The sequence below is a fragment of the Heteronotia binoei genome, chromosome 3, assembly GCF_032191835.1.
Source record: "Heteronotia binoei isolate CCM8104 ecotype False Entrance Well chromosome 3, APGP_CSIRO_Hbin_v1, whole genome shotgun sequence".
NCBI classification, from domain to species: Eukaryota; Metazoa; Chordata; class Lepidosauria; order Squamata; family Gekkonidae; genus Heteronotia; species Heteronotia binoei.
In genome coordinates, this window is record NC_083225.1 from 159,164,265 (window position 1) to 159,170,741 (window position 6,477).

The window sequence follows — 6,477 nt, forward strand, 5'->3', positions numbered from 1 at the left end:
TCCCTGGTTCTCTTACACAAAGTGATTTGTAATCTGTTTAATGGGCCTCTTACTGTGTACAGTAATGGCACAGATCCCTTTCTAGGCTTATTCTCCTGCAGAGGTTCTTGGTGGCTATTAGCCACAGCATATTATTGGAACTGTCTGGGGCAGTGATGTTCTGTATTCTTTGTGCTTGGGGAGGGGCTTCTAGCCCCACTTGTGAACCTCCTTTCTTTTTTGGTCACTGTGTGACAGTGTTGGACTGGATGGGCTATTGGCCTGATCCAACATGGCTTCTCTTATGTTCTTGTCTTTTTATAAAGAGCAGCTCTGCTTTGGAGTTAATGTTTTTTTTTTTTTATGGGAATAAACAATTTTATTAGTAACATATGGTAGTAGAACTATAACTACAACTTATAAAAAGCTTAATATATATTAAGAAAAAGACCATCATTCTACCCCACATCTTACTTTCTCCCACCCCTCCCCCAATTACTTGACCCCCGCCAGTGTTATTTTCTTTAAAAAAACAGATATTAAAGGTACCCTTAACTATCAAGAAAAAAAACGAAACAAAAAAGAAACATAGGGAAGAAGAACCCCCTTCAAGAGTTATATTGTTATCTTAAAAATCTTAATCCTCAAAAATTGTCCAATGTCCTTTTATTTTCCACTCTTTCTCTACATATCTTCTGAATTTCTTCCACTCTTGGTTAAAAAGTTCTAAATCACAGTCTCTTAATTTTCTTGTTAATTTGTCCATTTCACTCCATGACATAACTTTCATAATCCAGTCCCATTTTTCTGGTATTTTTTCTTGCTTCCACAACTGCGCATACAATGTCCTAGCAGCTGAGAGCAAGTACCATATTAATGTTCTATCTTCTTTTGGAAATTTTTCCATTTGTAATCCCAGCAGAAAAGTCTCTGCCTCTTTATTGAATTCATATCCCAGGATCTTAGATATCTCTTGTTGAATCATTTGCCAAAACATTTTAGCTCTTTCACAAGTCCACCACATATGGTAGAAAGAACCTTCATGCTTTTTACATTTCCAGCACCTATCTGGCATCTTATTGTTCATCTTTGCTAATTTTTTTGGAGTCATATACCATCTATACATCATCTTAAAACAGTTCTCTTTAATACTATGACATGTTGCGAGTTTCATGGAATTTTTCCACAGATATTCCCAAGATTCCATCTTTATTTCTTTATTTACATTAATTGCCCATTTTATCATTTGAGATTTCACTACTTCATCTTCTGTAGCCCATTGTAAAAGTAATTTGTACACTTTTGAAATTAATTTCTCATTATCTCCAAGCAGAACTCTTTCCATTTCTGTTTGTTCTTTCCTTATTCCTTCAGCTTTGATATCATTCTCCATCAAACTTTTTATTTGTTGCATTTGAAACCAATCATATTTATAGTTTAGTTCTTCTGCAGTTTTCAATTCTATTTTCCCGCTTTGTATTTTTAGTAACTGGTTGTATGATAGTTGTTTTTCCTTGACTGTTTTGGCCGTTAACTTTATCACTTCAGCCGGCACTATCCATAAAGGTCTCCTCTCATCACCATATTTCTTGTACTTTATCCACACATTTAATAAGCTACTCCTTATATAATGGTGAGAGAAAAGACCGTCCATCTTCTTTTTTTCATAGTACAAATATGCATGCCAGCCGAATTTTTTTCCATGGCCTTCTAACATTAGAAGTTTTTTATTTAATAACGTTATCCATTCTTTTAACCATACTAAACAAATTGCTTCATGATACAGTTTCAAATCTGGTAATTGGAATCCACCTCTCTCTTTCGCATCTATCAGGACTTTCATTTTAATTCTAGGTTTCCTCCCGGCCCACACGAATTCCGAAATTTTTCTTCGCCATTTATCAAATTGCTTAGCATCTTTCACAATGGGGATGGTTTGAAACAGATACATAATCCTTGGTAAAATATTCATTTTTACTGCAGCTATTCTACCCAACAGTGACAAATTGAGCTTGTTCCACTTTAGCATATCTTCTTCTATTTTACGCCATAGCTTTTCATAATTGTTCTTAAACAAATCAATATTTTTCATTGTTATCTCTACCCCTAGGTATTTTACCTTAGAGGTAACTTCACAACCCGTTAGTCTTTGTAGTTCTTGTTGTCTATTTTTCTGCATATTCTTACATAAGATTTTTGATTTTTCTTTGTTTATATAAAGTCCCGCCAACTCCCCAAACTCTTGTATTCTCATTAACAACAAAGGTGTAACTTGTAAAGGATTTTCATTTATAAACATTATATCATCTGCAAATGCTCTGTATTTATAGGTAAATCCTTTTATTTGTAGTCCTTCTAAATCTTTTTCTTCTTGAATCTGCATTAGTAAAATTTCAAGAGTCATTATAAACAGCAATGGCGAAAGCGGGCAGCCTTGTCTGGTACCTTTACTAATTTTCATTTCATCTGTAAGATCTGCGTTGATGCACAGCCTTGCACTTTGTTCAGAATATATTGCCTTTATCATTCTTATAAAACTTTCTCCAAGCTCCATTTTTTCCATCACTGCAAACATAAAGTCCCAATTTAAATTGTCAAATGCTTTTTCTGCATCCGCAAAGAATAGCGCTACTTCCTTTTCTGGATGTCTTTCATAATATTCTACAATATTTACAACAGTTCTAATATTGTCTCTTATTTGTCTTTTGGGAAGAAAACCGGCTTGGTCCTCTTTTATAAAATTTATCAAATATTGCTTAAGACGTTCTGCCAGAATTCTTGTAAATATTTTATAATCATTGTTCAAAAGTGAAATTGGTCTGTAATTTTTCACATTTGTAACATCTCTTTCTTCTTTAGGTATCAAAGAAATAACAGCTTCTTTCCATGTATTTGGTACCTTCCCTTTGACTCTTATTGCATTCATCAGCTTCTGTAATTTTGGTATTAATTCATCTTTAAACATTTTAAAATACTTGGCTGTATAACCGTCTGGCCCGGGAGCTTTATCATTTTTCATCACGTTGATTGCTGCCTCAATTTCTATTTTTTCAATTGGGTCATTCAAAATTTTTCTCATATTCTCAGTTAATGGCTCAATTTTTATTTTCTGTAGATATTCATCTATCTTTTTTCTCTTTACTTCAGCACCTTTAAACAGCTTGGCATAATACTTAAAAAATTCTCTTTTTATTCCCTCTTGAGTAACTACGTCTCTTTCATCTATCACAATTCTATTAATTATTTTATTTTCCCTCTTTTTTTTCAGCTGCCACGCCAAGTATTTCCCCGTCTTATTTGCTCCTTCAAACGATTTTTGCTGGAGCCTTTTCAAATTCCATTCTACTTCTTTGTTTAATAAATGTCTTAGTTGAGTTTGCAATATTGAAATTTCCCTTAGAATTTTCTTTTTCCCTGGTCTTTTCCTCAGCTCTCTTTCTTTTTTCTTTATTTCATTTTGAATATCCAGTAGTTGTTTTTCTTTTTCCCTTTTATCTTTATTGTTCAAAGTAATCAGCAACCCTCTCATTACTGCTTTATAAGCATCCCAGACCGTCTGAAAATCGATATCTTCTTTATCATTCACTTGGAAAAATTCTTTAGTTTCTTTTCCTAGGAAAGTCACTGTTTCTTTGTTCTGTAGCAAGTCTTCATTCAATCTCCATCTTCTCAATCTTTTGGACAGTTTTGTAATCCACATTATTGGGTTATGGTCAGTGCCAATTTTAGGCAAAATCTCTATCTTTCTTGTTATGAGGCCTAAATCTCTGGTTCCCCATAGCATGTCAATTCTAGAAAATGTCTTATGTCTTGCAGAAAAAAAAGTATAGTCCCGCACTTCAGGGTTAAACTTTCTCCATATGTCCTCCAAATTTTCCTGTTTTACTAATTCAAAAAAAGATTTTGGCAATTTTCCTTCTTTTCCACTATTTTTTTTCCCTCCGGATCTATCCAATGAGTTCTCAACTGTTCCATTAAAATCTCCCATTAAGAGTATTTGATCGTAGGTCAACTCATCTAGTTGTTGTGTAATGTCTTTAAAAAAAACATCTTTTGCACCATTAGGTGCATATAGTCCCAATAACAGCGTTTTTTTCCCATTTGATGTTATTTCCACTGCTACAACTCTTCCATCCTTATCTTTAAATACCAATTTTGGCTCCAGGTCTTGTTTAATATAAAAAACTACTCCCCTTTTTTTCTGGTCAGCTAACGAAAAAAATTCCCTTCCCAATTGTTTGTTCCATAAAAATTTATAATCCTTTTGTTTAATGTGGACTTCTTGCAAACAAATTATATTACAATTTTGCTTTTTAATCCAATGAAAAGTTGCCCTTCTTTTTTGTGGTGAATTTAGTCCATTAACATTCCAAGACAATAGTTTGTAATCCATCATGGTGCAAATTCTTTATTTTCTTCAAAAAATCTCCTCAGTTCTCGGGCATTTGTGATCGTGACTCTCTTCCCCTGAAGTTCAAAGCTCACACCCTCGGGGATTATCCATCTATACCTTGTGCCATTGTCTTTCAATTTTTCTGTCAACTTTTTATATGTTCTCCTGTCATTTATCACTTCTTTCGGTAGCTCCTTCATAATTCTCACTCTGCTACCTCTTACTATCAATGATTGTTCAAAGTTTCTCTTCATAATCCTTCCCACCATTTCCTTTGTCATGAATCTTACAACCACATCTCTTGGTAAGTTATTTTTTTTGGCATATAACGAGTTGACTCTATACATGTGATCATACATGCTTTTAGTCTTATCAGGGTCTTCTTCTAAGAATTCTGCGATTATGTTTGTTATATATCCTTTCAAATCATCATTCTCTTCCTCAGGTACTCCTCTCAAACGTAGCTGATTTTCCATTAATTTGCAGTCGTGAATCGTCACTTTTTCTTGTACTTTCAGCAAGGTGGTATCATGTGTTTTAACTTTCTCCTCCACCTCCTGTACTTTCTTGTCTATTTTCCCAATTTGGTTTTTGAGGTCATCCACTTCTTTTTTAATCACTGTAGTAAGTTCTTCCTTCAACTCTTCCATCATTTTCTTAACTCCTTTCATAATCCTGGCTTCCATAGCCTCCATTTGGTCTTGCATTTTTTCTAATGAAAGGGCTCTTGTTCGGAGCTGCCTGGGCTCTGACATTTAAGCAAAGAGCAAGGGGGATGCAATTAAAATACCAAAAATTTCCGTCGCACAATTTGCAAGTTTGACTACCAAGTTCAGAAGGTCTAAATTTTCTCTCTCAATTAAACTTTGTTCTGTTTTCTTCTGAGCTTCCCAGGCCCAGATATAAATTTTTGAAGAATTTTTCCCCTTTAAAAAAATGACGAAATTTTTGACCTCACCAATTTAAAATCTGACAGTCAGGTTCAATAGAGCAGGGCTTGCCCTTTCCAGCAAGCCCAATTTCGCTGGTTTCTGAGCCCCCAAAGCAAAGATATTTAACAAAAAAAGTCTTTAAAAAATCCAAAATGGCGGCCGCGATTTTTTCTCCTTTTAAAGATTTTTTTTCCCCTTTTAAAATCACCCCAGGAGCCCACCAATAATGTAGTCAATAGTTCTTATCTTCTTACCCTTTTCCCTGTCGTTTCTGTCACTTTTTAAAGTCCCAAATCTTTTTAAAACGATGTTTTAAATTGGACCTCCCAGCAATGGCTGCCGATGTTTCTCTATGATGTAGAGTAGGCTTTTTTCTTTACTGCTTCCTGTCTCTGTCACCTTCAACCTTATAGATTGCTTGACGCGCTTCCTGTCTTGCTCAGTAGAGTTAGAGGACTGTTCCAGTATATTCCTGCGCAGTATGGTTGTTTACATTCCACAAATCGTAAGTAGACACAACAATGATTTCTCTTCAATTTTTAGCAGTTTTTAACACTGTCTTTTATGTCAAAATAGTCCAAACTTCACCCTTCCCTTCTTCTACTTGCAAGTTTTATATTTTCCCCTTATTTCCACCTTTAAAACGTCTCTTTAGTCTGTAAATAGCTCCGGAGTGAAAGAAGAGTTTCTGTACCTTTTTTCCTCTGTTTATCCAAGTTCCACTGGTCTTCCAAGACTTTAGTTGTTTAAAAATGTCCCAGAAGGTTAGGATCGTGACGAGCTTATGCCAAATCAATGGCTCTGAGAGATCTTGCAGACGATAATTTTGCAAACTTCTGAGACTCCTCAAAGCCTCAAAGGACCCTTCTCCAAAGCTCCTTTTCAGCCAAGGTAAATCTCTTCTAAAGTTTTTAGTGCAAGTCTTGGACCTTTCTCTCACTGAGAAAGGTAGGCAGTGGGCTTTGGTTTGCCCTCCACTACCCCGAACAAGACCTTCAGCTTGCTCCCGTTACGAGAGACAACTCAGCTCGCCATTTTCCTCCCCGGAAGTCTTCTGCTTTGGAGTTAATGTTGTTACGGATGGTATGAGGCATACAGAAGGAAATAACCAGAATAAGTCCTCTTAGCTTTTTTACAATTTCTAAATATATTCACGAGTGGACTAGGGATGGG